Source organism: Halichoerus grypus, chromosome 7, assembly GCF_964656455.1.
Source record: "Halichoerus grypus chromosome 7, mHalGry1.hap1.1, whole genome shotgun sequence".
Lineage (NCBI taxonomy): Eukaryota > Metazoa > Chordata > Mammalia > Carnivora > Phocidae > Halichoerus > Halichoerus grypus.
In genome coordinates this window covers 101,750,480-101,771,747 of record NC_135718.1, presented here as the reverse complement: position 1 = coordinate 101,771,747, position 21,268 = coordinate 101,750,480, and the positions used below count along the sequence as shown (strand labels likewise).

The following is a 21,268-nucleotide window of genomic DNA, read 5'->3' as shown; positions in this document are numbered from 1 at the left end:
TTCAATGAAGAAATGTAGCCCTGTTTCATAAAGAAGGTATGGCTTGGGTACCACCTGAAGATGGTCAAAAAGAAGACTTGAAGAAGGTTTGAAAATGAATCAAGAAATAAAGCAATACACTAAGGTATAAGTAAGGGAGGCTGACCCTAGAGAGCAAGATTTCCCAACACTGCATACTAGTTTGTAATTCATTGTTAACACTACCTAAAATCCTAACACCAGGTTAGACATATTTGGATGAGTATCTACTCTTCTTTGAAAATGCAAATAATTTGGAGACGACTAAGGAATGCAACTGTCTGACATGACTGTTGTACCAGAAAAATTACAGGAATTTTGTCATAGTGCTTATTAAATATGTAAAATATAATTATATACTTAAGATTATGACATATCTTTATGATAACTTAAAACTTAGCTTACTTAGCTACTTTATGTGCCTGCATATAAATAATACACTGGCTTACATTTCAAATTATATTAGATCAAATCTCCAAAAACCACTGGGTTTTTTAATCAAAATTGGTCAAATATTAAACAATTAAAATAATTTTGGGTATATGACACTGTAGTGATGAATACATGATACTACACATTGTTAAAACCTATAAAACTTTACAGCACAAAGAGTGAACCTGAAGGTATGCATTTTTTTAATCAATGACCCCAGAATGAAATGCAGAATGTGACAAAACACTCTAACTGTATTACAAATGTATAAAACAACCTCACTGAAAGGTGTAGAGGGGGAAAGTGCTGACCTAAATAAGTGGAAATGAGTGAAATCTACAAGAGTAAAGGCAAAAAGGAACTGTATATAACCACTTTTTTCTGGCTGATAAAGCTGGAAATCCCCCCACCCCCCACCCCCAGGGATACAAGTTAACAATTCTGTTACTGCTATACATGTGTACTGGAATGAACAATTAAGTAAATAAATGGATGGCCGGAGCCAAGTTTCTTACTGTTGGAATGAGAAATTACAGATAATCAGGAAGGGTAGGCTAGAATTATCCATGTGGTAATGGATTAGAGTTGGAGATATCAATATGCACTCATTTAATTTAACATAAAAGCAGATGGGCATATACAGAAATATTTATAAATACATGTATATACACAGCTTTTATATATACAGATACATATACACATATATATCTCCCTGCTCTGTCAGCTGAGAGGGCCTAGAAGCAACTACATACCACTAGCAATGAGCACACCATCCGGATCTTGGTTTCTAATACCATTCTCCATAAAAGGAACCAGGGCTCCTTGGAGAAATAGCTGATTCTGGAACCAGGACAGGAAATATAAAAGATGATCCTGGAGCATCTTACAGTGATAGAAAGCAAAGAAGTGCTCAAAACACACACATGCACATGCACAATGATGGAAGTTTGTCAAAGGGATGCAGGAGCCAACTGAAAGAACACCCAAGGGAACAGTTTGAGTGACCAAATAAATAAAGTACTGTTGGATTATAACCCAAAGTGTAAAATAAATATCCATGAGTCCATTTTGATATAAATAAATGACAAAATAAATAAATGAATGAAGAAGAAACAAATCTGCCATGCAGAAGAATTCCAAGTAATTTGCATAAACAATCTACCCTCTGGGAAGAGGAGCAGAACGCCCACTCCTTAAGTGTAGTGACTTCTGCCCAAAGAATACAGTAGGGATAGAAAGAAACCTGGCAAACATTACCTCAGTCAGATGCTAATGGTCAACATCAATAGTAACAAGTCATGCTGGGCACCTGGGTGGCTCAGTTGGTTAAGTGTGACTCCTGATTTCCGCTCAGGTCAAGATCTCAGGGTCATGAGATCAAGCCCCACATTGGGCTCTGCACTCAGTGGGGAGTCTGCTTGAGATTCTCTCTCCCTCTCCCTTTGCCCCCTCACCCCCCTGTGCACATGAGCGTGTGCGTGCTCTTGGCCCTCTCTCCAAAATAAATAAATCTTTTAAAAAAATACTAGTAAGTCGTGCCAATAGTATGTACCTTTGATATGATGTAATGAAAAGGGCAATTTCCCTCTCTGGTCTTTCACCCAAAAACATATAACCCCATGATAAAAACATCAGATAAATTCCAATTAAGAGACATTCCACCAAATGCCTGATCGGTACTCTTCAAAACTATCAATATCATCAAAAATAAGAGAAGTCTGATAAACTGTTATAGTCAGGAAGACCCTAAACAGACATGATCACCAAGTGAAGTATGCTATCCTGGATGGGATCCTGGAATAGAAAAAGGCCAGGAGATTAAAAAAAAAAAAACAAAAAACAAGAAAATATGAATAAAATATGGACTTTAATTAATAAAAAATACATCCATATTGGTTTGATAATTGTAACAAATGCACTGTATTCATGTAAGATTTTAGTAATAGTGGAAACTGGGTGTGGGGTATATGGAAGCCTTCTGCACTATCTTTGTTGGCCATCCCAGCAGTTTGGTTGCAAAACCATATAATAAAGTCAGTTACATAGAAAGATTTTCAGTAACTAATATATTTTTAAGAACCAGATTTTTTCCCACCAACAGTGTAAGAGGGTTCCCCTTTCTCCACAACCTCTCCAACATCTGTTGTTTCTTGCCTTGTCAATTTCTGCCATTCTAACTGGTGTCTCTGTATACTATACAGATACTGTGAGGTGGTGTCTCAATGTGGTTTTGATTTGAATTTCCCTGATGGCTAATGATGATGAACATTTTTTCATGTGTCTGTTAGCCATTTGTATGTCTCCTTAAAAAGTGTCTGTTCATGTCTTCTGCCCATTTTTTGACTTGATTATTTGTTTTTTGGGTGTTGAGTTTGAGAAGTTCTTTATAGGTCTTGGATACCAGCCCTTTGTCTGCAGTGTCATTTGAAAAAATCTTCTCCCATTCCGTGGGTTGCCTCTTTGTTTTGTTGACTGTTTCCTTTGCTGTGCAGAAGCTTTTTATCTTGATGAAGTCCCAAAAGTTCATTTTCACTTTTGTTTCCCTTGCCTTTGGAGACATGTCTTGAAAGAAGCTGCTGTAGCCAATGTCGAAGAGGATACTGCCTATGTTCTCCTCTAGGATTTTGATGGATTCCTGTCTCATGTGGAGGTCTTTCATCCATTTTCAGTTTATCTTTGTATATGGTATAAGAGAATGGTCGAGTTTCATTCTTCTTATATAGCTGTCCAATTTTCCCAGCACCATTTATTAAAGAGACTGTCTTTTTTCCATTGCATATTTTTTCCTGCTTTGTCGAAGATTATTTGACCATAGAGTTGAGGGTCCATATCTGGGCTCTCTATTCTGTTCCATTGGTCTATGTGTCTGTTTTTGTGCCAGTACCATGCTGTCTTGGTGATCACAGCTTTGTAATAGAGCTTGAAATCAGGCAATGTGATGCCTCCAGCTTTGTTTTTCTTTTTCAGCATTTCCTTGGCGATTCGGGGTCTTTTCTGATTCCATACAAATTTTAGGATTGTTTGTTCCAGCGCTTTGAAAAATGCCGTTCGTATTTTGAAAGATGGCGTTGAAGGTATAGATTGCTCTGGGCAGCACAGACATTTTAACAATGCTTATTCTTCCGATCCAAGAGCATGGAATGTTTTTCCATCTTTTTGTGTCTTCTTCAATTACTTTCATGAGTGTTCTGTGGTTCCTAGAGTATAGATCCTTTACCTCTTTGGTTAGGTTTATTCCAAGGTATCTTATGGTTTTTGGTGCTATTGTAAATGGAATTGTTTCTCTAATTTCTCTTTCTACAGTTACATTGTTAGTGTATAAGAAAGCAACTGATTTCTGTGCATTGATTTTGTATCCTGCCACATTACTGAATGGCTGTATGAGTTCTAGTAATTTGGGGGTGGAGTCTTTTGGGTTTTCCACATAAAGTATCATATCATCTGCAAAGAGAGAGAGTTTGACTTCTTCTTTGCCAATTTGAATACCTTTTATTTCTTTTTGTTGTCTGATTGCTGTTGCTAGGACTTCTGTGCTATGTTGAACAATAGTGGCGAGAGTGGGCATCCTTGACGTGTTCCTGATCTTAAGGGAAAGGCTCTCAGCTTCTCCCCATTGAGAATGATATTCACTGTGGGTTTTTCATAGATGGATTTTATGAAATTGAGAAATGTTCCCTCTATCCCTATACGCTGAGGAGTTTTAATCAGGAAAGGATGCTGTATTTTGGTGGGAATTCAAGTTGGTACAGCCACTTAGGAAAACAGTATGGAGGTTCCTCAAAAAATTAAAAATAGAGCTACCCTATGACCCAGCAACTGCACTACTGGGTATTTACCCCAAAGACACAGATGTAGTGAAAAGAAGGGCCATATGCACCCCAATGTTCATAGCAGCAATGTCCATAATAGCCAAACTGTGGAAAGAGCCGAGATGCCCTTCAACAGATGAATGGATAAAGAAGATGCGGTCCATATATACAATGGAATATTACTCAGCCATCAGAAAGGATGAATACCCAGCTTTTGCATCAACACGGATGGGACTGGAGGAGATTATGCTAAGTGAATAAGTCAAGCAGAGAAAGTCAATTATCATATATGGTTTCACTTATTATTATAAGGAGTAGCATGGAGGACATTAGGAGAAGGAAGGGAAAAATGAAGGGGGGGAAATCGGAGGGGGTGAAAAACCATGAGAGACTATGGACTCTGAGAAACAAACTGAGGGTTTTAGAGGGGAGGGGGGATGGGGGGATGGGTTAGCCCGGTGATGGGTATTAAGGAGGGCATGTATTGCATGGAGCACTGGGTGTTATACGCAAACAATGAATCATGGAACACTACATCAAAAACTAATGATGTACTGTATGGTGACTAACATAACATTATATATATATATATATATATATATATATATATATATATATATATATATACAGATTTTTTCAACAACCATGTAGAGTGACTTTTAGAAACCATGTCCATTGTTACTTTACCTTCAGTTCAGGATGCATCACTGCTTACATTTTGCTTCTATAATTAGTGTCTAATAATCAAGACTAAAAAGATACCCTCCTAGATAGATTTATACACACCCTTACCCTCCATACACACACATACAGAATTAGGAGTTATTACTATTCTAGCATGAACTAAGGCCACTCTATAAATCTCAAATTTATTTTGCAGAAGCAGTGTCAAAAAAAAAAAAAAGTGCCAACTTAATGATTTCTTTCCCCATTGGAATTTGCTTATAAGTTAATTCAACTGACATCTAAAACTTCATATGAATTCTTTTTAATTCAGAGTCAAGGAGTAGCTGGTAGCCATTATTCTAACTTTGAATATGTTATGTTAAATGCATGTTTTAAAGCCAGCTTTACTACAGGAAAGTCATCAAGTCAATTTTAAATAAATTTGATTATGTTTTATCTCTAGGAAAGCATCTGTTAGTTTTCTAGGAAAATGAATCAACTAGTCATTTTTTTTTTCTCCTTGGCCAGAAATGCTACTTCTATATAAATTCATGGAATAAGTACTTCCATACAAAGCTAAAGATAGCTTTAAAAAGCCAAATCTTAAAATAAAACTGGAAAACAGATTCACTATGAACATTATTTTTAGCATCCCTCTTACAGTACAATATCAAACTAAACTTTAAATATGGCCTTACAAAAGGGGTTGCTGCCAGGCTCTATTCTTCTCTTTTGATATAAGCTATAAAGAATTTAACATAAAATGTAAATGAGAATGCACAACCAAATAAATAGCTCATTTTAAGTTGCTACATATCATATCAGCTTTGGAAGAGAGGTTTAATAAGGGATCCCCAGGCATTATAAGGTGCTCTTAATGTTCTTTCTGGTCCTTTAACTGACAGATCCCCACACTGAGAATAGATATCTGAAGAACTGTATCCATGATCATCAGTTGATTCATTGATCTTACTACAAATAATTAGGAATGATTTGTAGACTAGAGGCTGGTAAACATGTAGTTTTTCTCATCAATTTTTTCTTATACCCTCATTCTCAGCATTCGGTATCACTAAAAATCTATAAACTGTGACTGGTAAATCCTAATCAGAGGAACACAAAATGAGGCTTAAATTTAGATCAGGATGGACTACAACACGTCCAGATATCCATGCATGCACAATGGCTACACCAACCGAATACATTAAACAGTAACGCTAAAAAGAAAGACACTTAAACCCAAATGTTTCACCTCCTACAACTATCCCTGGTGAATATTCAGTCAGTCTCTGCAATGTATTTCCAGTAAAGAATAGTTTTAAGAGGCTTTTCATCTTCCCTAATCAGCGACCTTATCCTACACTATCTTCTGGAAAGAGCTTCAATTTTAAAAAACAAACAAGAGTCCTGTTCTCCTGTCTTTAACTTGTTTTTATTGGTTTATTTGCCCTAACCTTTTCATAAACCTCAGGTAATTCCCAGTTTTAGCCTCCCTAACACTATCACACCTAAACTTTCATTTGAATTCTTTTCCAGTCATAACCAGGGAGTAGCTAGTAGCCACTGTTCTAACTTTGAAATATGTTCTGTTAGATGCATATTTTAAAGCCAATTGTACTATATGGGAAAGTCACCAACTCCATTTTAAATAAATGCTACTCTTGTATTTTTTCTTAGTTACATGCTCCTTCCTTGATATTTTGTATATTTCCTGTGACCTTTGTGCTCAGAGAGTTGTCTGTATCGCTGGCTTTGTTAGATAAAATACCTTGCCTGTAAACCTTTCTCTACTGTTTAGATCATTCACAAGTATATCATCAGAATTTCATTTTTTATTATCACCATCTTCATAGGTCACAGTTCCTTTAAAATATCTTTTTCTCTAAACTTCTTAAAAACTACTTTTTCTTTTTTCTTTTTTTTTTTTTTTTTAAAGAGAGCTCAGGCGAGGGGTGGGGCAGGGCAGAGGGAGAGGGAGAGGGAGAAAGAGAATCTTTAGCAGGCTCCAGGCCCAGCGCAGAGCCCCAGGTGGGGCTCAATCTCATGACCCTGAGTTCGTGACCTGAGTGGATATCAACAGTTGGACGGTTAACTGAGTCATCCAGGCACCCCAAAATCTACTTTTTAAAAATGATATACAGTACCACCTTGCCTTGACATTATAAACTCTAATAAGGTCACCTTTCCCAGAATTCCTTTTAAGGCCATATCACCAATATATTCTTTGATAGTCATTAAAAGATACAGAATTGTAATTCTCTGGCTTTGTCCACCTTCAAAGAGATGACACTGTTGGCAAGATAAAAGGAGAATGCATCAGATGCTCTGGCTTAATGCTAACTCACATCTGTACAGCACTATTTACAAAATATTTTCACGTGCATTATCACATTTAATCCTCACAATAAACTTAGAAGTTTGGAAAGACAGGTATTATTGCCTGAAGGCTAAAAACAGTTAAATTATTTACTTAAGGCCACAAGGCCAGGCAAATGGAAATTGACACCTATTTTGGGGTCCTTTCATTATAATGCCTTCCTCTTCTTTTAGCAGAATCAGACTTCCAGCCAACAATAAGATGCTAGAAGTTCCCTGTACCTATTATTTCTTGCATCTACGCGAGTATTATAATCTAAATTAAGAACTCTTGTTTTGTTTTTTTTAAGATTTTTAAGCAATCTCTCCATCCAACTTGGGGCTCAAACTCACAACCCCAAGATCAAGAGTCACATGTTCTACAGACTGAGCCAGCCAGGTGCCCCAGAACTCTTGTTTCTAATAGCTACAGAGTTTGTTCTCTGGGGAAGTGATGTTATTTCCCATCCACTAAGAAAAATGAATCTCATATGACCTTGGTTTTATTCCCAGCTCCACTATCTTTTTTCACTGTGTAGCCCTGGGAATTGGCTTCAAAACTCTATTGCAAATATAACATTACTATTTTTTCACACTTTACAAGCAAATGTTTTTCCTAATCATAAAGAAAAACAAAAATCCCTCTACATTCTTAACATATAATGATAATAACCAGCTGATTTCTAACTATAGGTAATATAATAATAAAAAAAAGAATACTAAGAAATAAAAGAAAAAGTAGAGGATAACCAAGAATTTCTTGACCACATGGGTACTAAAATATAAGACAGATTACAGACAGCATAATGGAGTCACATTCCTTTTTAAAATTAATCAGATTGCAAGGACTGGTTTATTTATATATTCTAAAGGTTCCATTTGTTTCAATTGGGAAAAAAAAACAATGGGAAAAAACTACATTAGCATGACACACCTTAAAATAACTTAATAATTTGGTTATAATATACTAACAGCAAATGAAATAAATCTCAAATCTTTTCAAATACTGACAAGATACATACATATTTATACATTTGTAGGTTGCATAAATGTCTTTATAAATTATCAAAGAAATGTTAAAGTAGAAATTTTGTGAAAGAATCACCTATTTAAAAGTAAATAAAGCACAACAAAAATAAATACAAGATTTACCTTTTTTATGGGTCCCACAATTCATTGGGGAAAGATCCATAAAGAATGGAATGATTGGTAGAGCATAGGGACTACAGTTGATGGTATTGTAATAGCATTGCATGGTGACAGATAGTAGCTGATGAGGAGAACAAAGGCAAAAGAAGTGTAGATAAAATTAAATTTCCTTACAACTTGCAAGTACTTGAGACAGGCAGAGTGACATTCCTCAAGGAACTCACAATTGCCTTAATGTTAATGCTTTGCTAGCAGCAAAAAGCAACCTTAGCTTGCCAAGGTTGATCCCTCAAGGATCCTGTAAGTCTTCTTCTTTTTTTTTTTTTAAAGATTTTATTTATTTATTTGACAGAGAGAGACACAGCGAGAGAGGGAACACAAGCAAGGGGGAGTGGGAGAGGGAGAAGCAGGCTTCCCACGGAGCAGAGAGCCCGATATGGGACTCAATCCCAGGACCCTGGGACCATGACCTGAGCCGAAGGCAGTTGCCTAACAACTGAGCCACCCAGGCGCCCAAGTCTTCTTTAACATATGAAAATCCTTTTGAAAACTTCCTTTATCTCTGCCCCTCCCAACTTAAAGGTATACAATCAATTGCTCCTCACAATCCCAGGGCAGCTCCTTCTGCTCGTGGGTCCTGTCCCCAGACTTTAATAAAAAACACCTTTTTACCCAGAAAACGTCTCAAGAATTCTTTCTGGACCGCTCACTCCCAGCCCACTTCACATCAATAGCTACACTTGTGGTGAGGATAGCATAACATTGAGAGTGGTTGAATCACTATGCTTTATAACTAAATCTAATGTAACATTGTGTGTCAATTATACTGAAAAAAAGAAGAGGAAGAATGGAACGATTTTGCTACTGTGATACACCCCGGCAATAATAAAGGTAAATCAAAGAACTTACTTTAAAAAAAGACTAAGACTTTTTCTAGTTAATGCATCCATGAAAACTATAGAAAACCTTTTAAATATTAGATGCAAACAAAATAATTTTTTTTTTTTTAGATTTTATTTATTTGACAGAGAAAGACACAGCAAGAGAAGGAACACAAGCAGGGGGAGCAAGAGAGGGAGAAGCAGGCTTCCCGCGGAGCAGGGAGCCCAATGCGGGGCTCGATCCCAGGACCCTGAGATCATGACCGGAGCCGAAGGCAGACGCTTAACTACTGAGCCATGCAGGCGCCCCAATGTAAACAAAATTTTAAAAGATCCTGCCTCCAGAATGTATAAAAATTTTATTTATTTATTTGACAGGGAGAGAGAGGGAGAGGGAGAAGCAGACTCCCTGCTGAGTGGGGAGCCCAATCAGTACTCGATCCCAGGTTTTTTGTTTTGTTTGTTTTTAAGATTTTATTCATTTATTCAGAACGTATACCTTGTATAAACAGAGAAGAGACACTCTGTATTTAGAAGTAATGGTCAGGGCTATTATGGTCTTTGGGTTCTGATTCCACTGTGACTTTGAGCAAGAGAACTTTCACCCAAATAACTATTTTTAAATGAGGGTGTGGGATTAGATAGCTTCTAAAGTCCTAATATCTCTAGAATCTTGTGATTCTAGGAATTACAGCATAAGTCTACTAGCCTGAATGTAATCAATTTTAGATCTCCAGTAGGAAACAGGAAGTTCCTTGTCCACAACCCAGGGGCAATTGGGTTTTCCCTCACAGCAATAACATCTCCAGTAATTCAATTGCCTGATAAATCTACCTTCTCCTGATGATAATGTGTTATTATCCAATCATATCACATTAAAATATAATTCTACTATAACCAATGGGAAATAACTTTCTAGTAAGAAGATATGTAATGAGTCTTTCAAACATTAAACCAGAAAAGATAACTGTGTGCCAACTTGCAAAAACAATTCAGCTTTAAGACAGCTATGTGAATCTGAAGAAATGTTTACAGTGTAGTCATTAATCAAATGGCTTGTAAATGAAATTACTAGACACATGTTCATTGCTAATGACTTCTTAACTTAATCCTCAGATTATAAGACTACAACTTTTATGTTTGCCCTTTCTTATTTCAAATTCAAGCCATAGCCAGAATGCAATAAGCTTTGATTCTAACTTTTCTGTTAAGGACTCCCATATCATTCCAAAATTCCTAAAAGCATACTGTAAATAACAGAGGCAAAGGTAATTTTCCATGTAACAACTTACTGACCAATGGGATTCTTTAAAGAAGAGGGAGGTGGGCAGAAGAGGGGAGGAGACAAAAGAAAGTATCTCTGAAATTCATTTTAGCCACAGTAACACAAGTCCCCCAGTTGTTTCTTATACAAGCATACCTCCTTTTAATGTACTTTACTTTGTTGCACTTTGCAGATAATGCATTTTTTACGTACTGAAGGCCTGTGCCAACCCTGTGTCAAGGGAGTCGATCAGAGCCATTTTTCCAACAGCATTTGCTTATTTCATGTCTCTATGTCACATGTTGCTAATTCTCAAAATATTTCAAACTTTTTCTTTGTTATTATAGTTGTTACAGTGATCTGTGATCAGTGATCTTTGTTGTTACTATTGCAGTTGTTCTGGGGCACTAAGAACTGCACCCATATAAGAAGACAGCAAACTTAATCCACAAAGGTCGTATGCCTTCTGACTGCTCCACTGACTATTCCCTGTCATTCTCCCTCTCCTCTGGCCTCCCTAATGCCTAAAACAAAACAATACTGAAATTAGGCCAACTAATAACCCAACAATGGTCTCTCAGTGTTCAAGTCAAAGAGCTGCACATTGTTCAGTTTAAATCAAAAGCTAGAAATGATTAAGCTCAGTGAGGAAGGCATGCCAAAAGCTGAGACAGGCCAAAAGCTAGGTCTCTTGCTCCAGACAGCCAAGTTGTGAACGCAAAGAAAAAATTCTTGAAGTAAATTTAAAGTGCATATATAAATACATAAATGATAAGAAAGTGAAACAGCTTGGGGTGCCTGAGTGGCTCAGCTGGTTAAGTGTCCAACCTTTGGTTTCAGCTCAGGTCATGACCTCAGGATCCTGGGAACAAGCCCCATGGTGGGCTCCACGCTCAGCAGAGAGTCTGCTTGTCTCCCTCTGCCCCCTCCTCACAGTGTGCGCACATCCACACGCACTCTCCCTCTCTCTTTCTAAAATAAATAAATAAATCTTTAAAAAAAAAGAAAGAAAGAAAAGAAGGTGAAACAGCTTTACTGCTGATATGAAGAAAGTTTTAGTGGTCTGGATAGAAGACCTAAATTTCCTTAAGCCAAAGCCTAATCCAGAGCAAGGCCCTAACTCTCTTCAATTCTGTGAAGGCTCAGAGAAGTGAGGAAGCTGCACAAGAAAAGTCTGAAGCCAGCAGAGGTTGGTTCATGAGGTGTAAGGAAAGCAGCCGTCTCCATAACATACAAATGCAAGGTGAAGCAGCAAGTGCTGATGTAGAAGCTGCAGCAAGTCATCCAGCAGATTGAGCTAAGATAATTAATGAAGGTGGTAATGATAAGGGAGCAGAAGGCTAGCTGAAGACAAAGCATAAACTGATACCGTGCAACCTTCCCCCTCCCCCTCTACTCCTGGGTGGGACATGTGTGACATTCTTCCAGGACGCTCCCAACTGTCTTAATGTTAATGCTTTACTAGAGGGAAAAACAATCTTAACTTGATGATGGCAAGGCCTCCAGAATCTTGTAGGTCCTCTTTAGCATATGAAAGTTCTTTTGAAAACCTCCCTTTTTCCTTACCTGCCCCAGCCCCATAGTATATAATCAATTGCCCCTCACAACCCTGTACAGCTCTTTCTGTCCAGGGCTTTAATAAAACTACCTTTTTGCACCAAAGACATCTCAAGAATTTTTTCTTGGCCTTCGGCTCTGGATCCCACCCCACCAAACCTCACCTCTATTTCAAAACTACATCATTTACACTAAACAACAGATTTTCCGTGTAGATGAAACAGTCTTCTTCTGGAATATGCCATCTGGGACTTTCATAATTAGAGAAGAGAAGTCATTATCCGGCTTCAAAGCTTCAAAGGACACGCTGACTCTCTTATTAGGGGCTAATGCAGCTGGTGACTTTAAGTTGAAGACAATGCTCATTTACCATCCTGAAAACTCTAGGGCCCTTAAGAAGTATGCTAAATATACTCTGCCTGTGCTCTAGAAATGGAACAACAAAGCCTATATAACAGTACATCATCTGTTTACAACATGGTTTACTGAATATTTTAAGCCCACTATTGAGACCTACTGCTCAGAAGAAAAGATTCCTTTCAAAATATTACTGCTCATTGACAGTATACCTGATCACCCTAGAGCTCTGATGGAGATGTAAGACATGATTAATGCATCCATTCTGCAGGCCATAAATCAGGTAGTCATTTTAACTTTCAAGTCTTCTTACTTAGGAAATATATTTCATAGGGTTAGAGCTGCCATAGATAGTGATTCCTGTGATGGATCTGGGCAAAGTCAATTGAAAACTTTCTGGAAAAGATTCATCATTCCAGATGCCATTAAGAACATTCGTGATTCATAGGAAAGGTCAAAATATCAACATGAATAAGAGTTTGGAAGAAGTCAATTCCAACGCTCATGGATGACTTTGAGGGGTCCAAGGCTTCAGAGGAGGAAGTACTTGCAGATGGGGTGGAAACAGCAAGAGAACTGGAATGACAAGTGGAGCCTGAAGATGAGACTAAACTGCTGGAATCTCATGATAAAACTTGAATGGATGAGAAGTTACCTCTTACAGATGAGCAAAGAAAGTGGTTTCTTGAGATGGAATCTACTCCTGGTGAAGATGCCATGAAGATTGTTGAAATGACAACAAAGGATTTTTTTTTTTTAATGTTTTATTTATTTATTCATGAGAGTCAGAGAGAGAGAGAGGCAGAGGCAGAGGGAGAAGCAGGCTCCCCGCCTAGCAGGGAGCCCGATGCGGGACTCAATCCCAGGATCCCGGGATCATAACCTGAGCCGAAGGCAGACGCTTAACCATCTGAGCCACCCAGGCGCCCGACAACAAAGGATTTAGAACACTACCTAACGTAGTTGATAAAGCAGAGGCAGGGTTTGAGAGGATTGATTCCAATTATGAAAGAAGTTCTACTGTGGTTAAATGCTATGCGAACTGCATCACATGCTACAAACTGTCGTGAAATTAAGAGTCAGTTGATGCAGGAAACTTCACTGTTGTCTTATTTTAAGAAATTGCCACAGCCACCCCAGCCTTCAACACCCTGAGCAGTCAGCAGCCATCAACATTGAAGCAAGACCCTTTACCCGCAAAAAGATAACTTGCTGAAAGCTCAGATGATACTTAGCATTTTTCAGCAATAAAATATTTTTAATTGAGGTATGTACATTTTTTAGACATAATGCTATTTCACAGTTAACAGACTACAATATAGTGTAAACATAACTTTTATACACCGGAAAACCAAAAAATTCATTTGACTCGAGTTACTGTGATATTCACTTTATTGCAATGGTCTGGACCTGAAACTGCAATAGCTCAGAGGTATGCCTGTATCTGCTTTGCCCTCCAGCTTTCCATCTCTTAAAACTATTTTAAATGCCTCACTATGCTGAACTTCTATTACAATCCCCTCTAGTCCACATTAAATTTATAAACGCTAAAGTCCTGTGTAAATTGGTACTCATTTTTTTTTCTTTTAAAGATTCTATTTTTAGGTAATCTCTACACCCAATGTGCGGCTCAAACTCACAACTCTGAGATTAAGTCGCACATTCCACCAAGTGAGCCAGCCAGTCGCCCCAGTACTGACTTTATTACTATCCAGGAGGCTCTGTAGACTAATCATTTAGACTACAAATAAAAGACTTCACCATTTATAGAGGAAAACTAGTTTAACAACTTGACACATTTCCTAAAAGAGAGATTATAATCTCACAAATTCGCCATATATTGACAGGAGCCAAAATTTCGTTCATAATCTCACAAAAGAAGCACCACATTCATTTACTGCCATAAAATATAATAAGTTAAACAGCTATTTAGCAGTTTTTTAGTTCATTATATTCCTGAAGTCATTTGATTTAATCAAAACTCCCAGAATTCAAGTTAAGACCAGTCCAGCCCCTAGAAGAGTCCCACTACTGTCAATAGCCTTTTAAGATCCCTGGTTAGGCCACCTCCCAACCTCTGCAGTCCAAGGCAAAGGGGACCCTAGCCTGGGGCCTATATATGTCTCATCCTACCCCCAGTTCCATTCCACACCCTCTGGAACCTCCAAAGCAAGGTTACAGGTACCTCAACCCAAAGTCCAATGTCCACCCACTCTAATCTTCATTGTGCAAATGCTACCCCTTGGCCATCTCTTGGGCCTAGGAGGTACACATTGGTGCAGTCTTCCTTTAGTAGAAAAAAAAGAGAGAGAGAGACCTACACAGGTCCTGAAAGCAACTTAAGGCCATTTAGGTAGAGAATTTAGGAGTTCATTTTACTTGGAACAGGATTTAGAGGAAGGTAGAGCATAATCTCTAGGTGGGACATCCCTGGCCTGCTGGCACATCCTTCACCTCTTCAACTCCTAGTCAGCCAGCACCAGAGTCCCCTAAAGCTCAGCATCCCAGAGCACTGCCTTAATGCTCTCTCTGTATCCCAAAGATTACTCAAATTTGGGTTCACACTAATGGAGTCAGATAACTGTACACATCAGTTCAGCATTTCCCACGCACCTACCTTATGCCAAACACATGGTACAAGCTAAGGATATAAAGATGAGTACGATGTAATCCTGACATTAAGGAATTGTAGTGGATTGACTACAGGAAGGGCTCCATTTGTTCACACATCCTCTATCCATGCCCTTTGATAGTGCTCTCCCACACTGACCCTGGGGTTGGCCGTATGACTTGTTTTAGACAATGAGATAGTAGCAATTGTATCAGAAGCAGAAATTTGAAAAGTTCCTGCACATTAAGGTTTAGCCCTCTTGATGCTCTTGGGAACCCTGTAGCCATTATGTCAACAAGTTCAAGCAGCCCGTTGAAGAATTAGAAACCACAAGAGAATAACTAAGGTGTCCCAATCATCAATCAGCCAGACTCCTCTGACCCAGCAGCTGTCCATGTAAGTGAGTCCCAGCAAAAATCAGCTAAGCCCTGCTGAGCACAGCCCAAACTGCTGATTCCACAAAATCATGAGCTACATAAATGGCTGCTATTCTAAGCCACTAAGTTTTGATGTGATTTGTTGCAGTGCAAAGTCTAACTGATACAAAACTCAAAGCCTTGTAGGGAAGCCAGGCTTATATACAAGAGAACACAGTACAGCATGAGGGCTGCAATATGTACCTAAGGATAAGATTCATGGATAATTCAGAGGAGCAGGTGATTAACCAGGCTGGGTCCAGTGTGGAGGATTACAAGGCAATGTTAGGAAAAGAATCACAGAGAAGATGATGCATATTCTTTTCCTTTATTCTGAAGAAAAGAACCACTTCAGGAGGTGATAGATTTAACCAACCTCTGCCTCTTCCATCATTAATATGAATCCCCCAGAGGGAACACCAGAACCAAATCACAATCCATGGGCTACTGTTTCTACCAAGAAACCACAGAGTATTCTTCCAACCAGAAACTCTCTCTCTCAGACCTCAAGGAATTTCATTGAGACTGAAACCAGCTTCTTCTCTGAGAAAACACCAAATGGCGGATGATGCCAGTGGTTTGGAAGGGCTCAGGGGCCCCGGCATGGAAGGCCACAGCAGCGGCATCTGGGGCCAGAGTTGCAGCTATGGTCGGAGCAAGGTGGAGGCCACAGAGCTTGTGGAGTTCTAGGAGGCAAGGCCGACGACAAGGAGTGGATCTCCGTCATCAAGCTGGGCCGCCTGGCTAAGGACATAAAGATCAAGTCCCTGGAGGAGATCTATCTCTTCTCCCTGCCAATCAGAGAATCTGAGATCATTGACTCTTTCCTGGAGGCATCCCTCAAGGATGAGGTTTTGAAGATTATGCCTGTGCAAAAGCAGACCTGTGCTGCCCAGGAGACCAGGTTCAAGATGTTTGTTGCCATCGGAGATTACAATGGACACATCGGTCTGGGTGTTAAGTGTTCCAGGAGGTAGCCACTGCCATCCATGGAGCCATCATCCTGGCCAAGCTCTCCATTGTCCCTGTGCTGTGAAACTACTAGGGGAACAAGATCAGCAAACCCCACACTGTTCCAGGCAAGGTGACTGGCCGCTATGGCTCTGTGCTGGTGCACCTTGTTGCACCCCCAGAGGCCCCAGCCCCTGTGCCCAAGAAACTCCTGATGACTTGGGGCGCCTGGGTGGCTCAGTCAGTTAAGCGTCTGCCTTCGGCTCAGGTCATGATCCCATGAGCCCAGCATCCTGGGATCGAGCCCCGCATTGGGCTCCCTGCTCAGCGGGAGCCTGCTTCTCACTCTCCTTCTGCCTATCTGCCTACTTGTGATCTCTCTCTCTCTAAGAAATAAATAAAATCTTGAAAGAAAAGAAAGAAAGAAAGAAAGAAAGAAAGAAAGAAGGAAGGAAGGAAGGAAGGAAAGAAAGAAAGAAAGAAAGAAAGAAAGAAAGAAAGAAAGAAAGAAAGAAAGAAAGAAAGAAACTCCTGATGACTTGACGACTGCTACGCCTCAGCCAGGGGCTGCACTGCCACCCTGACAACTTAGCCAAGGCCACTTTGGATGCCATTTCAAGACCTACAGCTGTCTCACCCCTGACCTTTGGAAAGAGACTGTGTTCACCAAGTCTCCCCATCAGGGATTCACTGACCGTCTTGTAAAGACCCACACCAAGCTCCTGCTATGGCCACCACACAGTTTTATACAAGAAAAGTAAAGTGAATTAAAGCTTGTTTAAGGGACGCCTGGGTGGCTCAGTCAGTTAAGCATCTGCCTTCAGCTCAGGTCATGATCTGGGGTCCTGGGATCGAGCCCTACGTCGGGCTCCCTGCTCGGTGGGGAGCCTGCTTCTCCCTCTTCCGTGCTTTCTCACTCTCTCTGGCAAATAAATATATAAAATCTTAAAAAAAAAAAAAAAAAAAAAGACTGAAACCAAGCAAGACCTTGAAGATGCAGCGAAGTTGAACATCTGTTTAACTCAGCGGTATTCAGCTCCCTGTGATCTCCCAGAAGTCAGGCTGAGAAAATGACAATGCACTGTCACTGCAGATGGTATGACAAGCACTCTGAGCAGACAAATACATTGGCACATGGAGAGAAAGCAAATCCTTACCCAGAAAGAGGCCCCAAAACTCAAGACTGGAATGTCCTGAGCTTCTGAAACAATTTAAATGCCCAACAATGAGAATATTTAAATATATGTTAGTGTAAGTGTAATAAGGAATATAAGGAAGCTACTAAAAATATGCTTTCAAAGAGCCTTCAATGACATGGGAAATTCTCATAAAATCAGATACAAAAATTACATATACAGAAGGATCCCAATTATGTAGAAAAGTAAATTCATAGGGGAAAAAAAGGAAGTCTGCCTAAATGTCAACAGTATCCTTGGGTACCAGGATCACGGGTGAATGTTTTCTTTCTTATATATTTCCATGTTTTTGAAACTAAAATATAAAGTCATATGCTTAAAAAATTGAATCATACAACCCAAAATTAAGAGTCTATAATACAACGGGCCTATATTCTTCAAAAATATCAATGTCATGAAAGAAAAGGAAAGGCTAGTAAATTGATTGTTTTATTTTTTTTTATTATTTTTTTAAATAGTTATTTATTCTGCCTGTGTATTTTGAATAGAACACCTAGTTGATAATTCATGGAAGAAATTTTTGGTAATCATTTTCTTATAATACAAGTGCTACATGCTCATTTGGATAAAAAATTTTTAAATATAGTACATCATTAGTTTTTGATGTAGTGTTCAAAAAAAAAAAGAAAAGGAAAGCTATGGAAGAGCTTGCTTATGAAGTGATTATGCTGGGAGGGCTCTGAGGGCAAGGCCCATGTCTGTCTGGTTTGCTGCTGCACCCTCCAATGTCTGTTACATTTCATGACACATAACACGTGTGCAATAAATATTTATCAAATTTTTAAAAAATGTTTTTAATATAAATAAATTAAAAAATCAACTCCAATTCCATCACCCAACAATGTCTTAATATTTTATCTTCGACCTTCCAGACATTTTTACCCATATATTTTTCATAACAACACTGTCACACTCTACATAGTTTTAGAACTTCTTTGTCCACTTAACAGTACAATATTATTCTTTAGTAATAAAAAACCTGCCCACAGTAGAAGCTAAATGCCCACTGGAGGCATCTCTTCCTACAATCATTGAACAAGCACGTTCAATCAACTACACAATAGCTGGGTAGGCCACAAACAATGAGGACTTATTTTTCAGGATAAAAATTACAGCATATAGTATGGCAAAGCATTTTTTCTTCTGATTTGTGATTTTTGTAAATAAGAAATCTTGTAAAAGTATAAGACTAACTCACTATATAACTGCTATTTAATAAATTGTGCTTATAGAGAAAAATATTGTCTCATTCAAGACACGTGGTTACTATACATTAAGCATTTGTTGTTAATGTCAACGTTCTTGAATAAAGGCAAATTTTATGTCCTTAATTAATTCATTTTATATATGAATAAAAATCATGGAATGCTTAACTTGCTCAACAGAACAGACCACAGAAAATTTTCCTGGGGATTCAAAACAAAAAATAAAAAACTAAAACACAACTAACCTAACCAAAGTATATACAGATCTAGGATCACAGATGTTAAATCTAAAAGGGGACTTAAAAGGGCACCTGAGTGGCTCAGTTGGTTAAGCGTCCGACTCTTGATCTCAGCTCAGGTCAGGATCTCAGGGTGGTGAGATGAGCCTGGTGTTAGGGCCTCCACGTTGATCATGGAGGCTGCTGAAGATTCTCTCTCTCCCTCCTCCCATTCTCTCTGCCCCTCCCCCTCTGGTAGGGCACGCGCGTGCTCTCTCTCTCAAATAAATAAATAGGGACTTAAAGATTATCTGATCCCTCCCTTCATCTTGAAATAAGGAAACTAAACACAAAAAAGGTCTAATGATCTGAGTCATGGTTAGTTAATTTACTCAACAAATATTTATTAAAAAATCTACTAGGTGCCGGGTACCATGCTCAGCTGTGTATATACAAGGTTTAGCAGGACAGATATTATCTCCAACTGCACAGAACATACAGGCATCTTGCTGACAGGCAGTTAGTCTCCTGTTTTTATGGCTGGATCTTCTGATTGTTATTCCAATGCAGTTTCCCCTTTCATTCATTTGTCCCAATATTCAGTACCCACTACGTGCCAGGCTGTTGTAGGTTCTGAGGACAGTGAACACGGCAAAGCACTTACCCTCATGCAGCTTGCATTCTAATAAGGTTCAGAGACAGACACATAAACAAAAATAAATCAGATCATGATAAGTGCTATGAGAATATTTAAGGATGATTAACAAAACAGACAGTCCCAGGGAAGAGGGAATGCACCTTTAGCAAAGGCAATCAGAGAAGTACCCTCTAGTTCCAGAGATGAAAGTAATATAGTAGTTACATTTATAGCAATTAGGTCTACAAATCTTTCTCCTCATTTATAAAGAAGATATTCAACAGATAGCCTCAGAAGTCAGGACATTTAACAGTAAGGCCTGTTCATTTCAAATGTTTCATTGTATCATAGTTTATTCTGCTTTCTGACTTTGGGCTAGGCCAGTTGTCCTGACAGTATGCACCATGGAAAGGAAAATTCACTTCATAGAATATTCAAGAGTATGCTATTTAACCATTACAGACTCTTTAATTTATTGTTTACTCAACCAATGTTGCTTATGCTCCATTTGCTCTACTTAATGTTCTTTATGCCAAAAAAATAATCTCAATTAAATGCACTAGCATAATTACCAGTGGGAAAAGTTTTAATTTCAAAAGATAGCCAAGTTCTAAAGAGAAGACATATGGAATTTAAACTATAAATACACATAGATACCTGAATTATTCCAGCTGGCACATCTGACAATATAATTAATGATTACTAGATGTTCTTCTGCAGACTTAGGTAATAAAAACAAAAAATCTATTTTAAAAATCTACATGGAGACCTAAATGCAACATACATGGTCTATATCTGAAAATTGTTTCCTTCATTTAATCAGTCGAATTCTAAATTTATTTTCTAGCAATCACATGGAATAACAAAAGAGCATTTGTAGTTCAACCCAACAATTGCACTACTGGGTATTTATCCCAAAGATACAAATGTAGTGATCTGAAGGGGCACATACACCCCAATGTTTATAGCAGCAATGTCCACAATAGCCAAACTATGGGAAGGGCCCAGAGGTCCATCAACAGATGAATGGATAAAGAAGATGTGGTAATATATATATACAATGGAATATTAGCAGCCATAAAAAAAATGAAATCTTGCCATTTGCAATGATGTGGATGGAACTACAGGGTATTATGTTAAGTGAAACAAGTCAGTCAGAAAAAGACAATTATCATGTAATCTCACTGATATGTGGAATTTAAGAAACAACACAGAGGTTCATACGGGAAGAGAGAAAAAATAAAACAAGACGAAACCAGAGACAGAGACAGACCACAAGAGACTCTCAATCATAGGAAGCAAACTGAGGGTTGCTGGAGGGGAGGGGAGTTGAGGGATGCGGTAACTGGGTAATGGGCAATAAGGAGGGCACAAGATGTAATGAGCACTGGGTATTATATAAGACTGATGAATCACAGACTTCTACCTCTGAAACCAATAATACATTATATGTTAATTGAATTTAAATTTTAAAAATCTTAAAAAATAATAATAAGAGCATTTCTAGTAGATACAGCAACTGGCTAGCTCAACTTCTGTTCTGCAT

The 21,268-nt window shown here is 38.5% G+C and overlaps 1 protein-coding gene and 1 pseudogene across 7 annotated transcripts in view; one reads left to right on the top strand and one right to left on the bottom strand.

Moving 5' to 3' along the window:
* DNM3 (dynamin 3) overlaps nucleotides 1-21,268 on the bottom strand; it is a 539,814-nt gene that overhangs the window by 481,657 nt on the left and 36,889 nt on the right. The window lies entirely within an intron of this gene.
* On the top strand, nucleotides 39-17,227 carry LOC118528251 (small ribosomal subunit protein uS5 pseudogene; annotated as a pseudogene).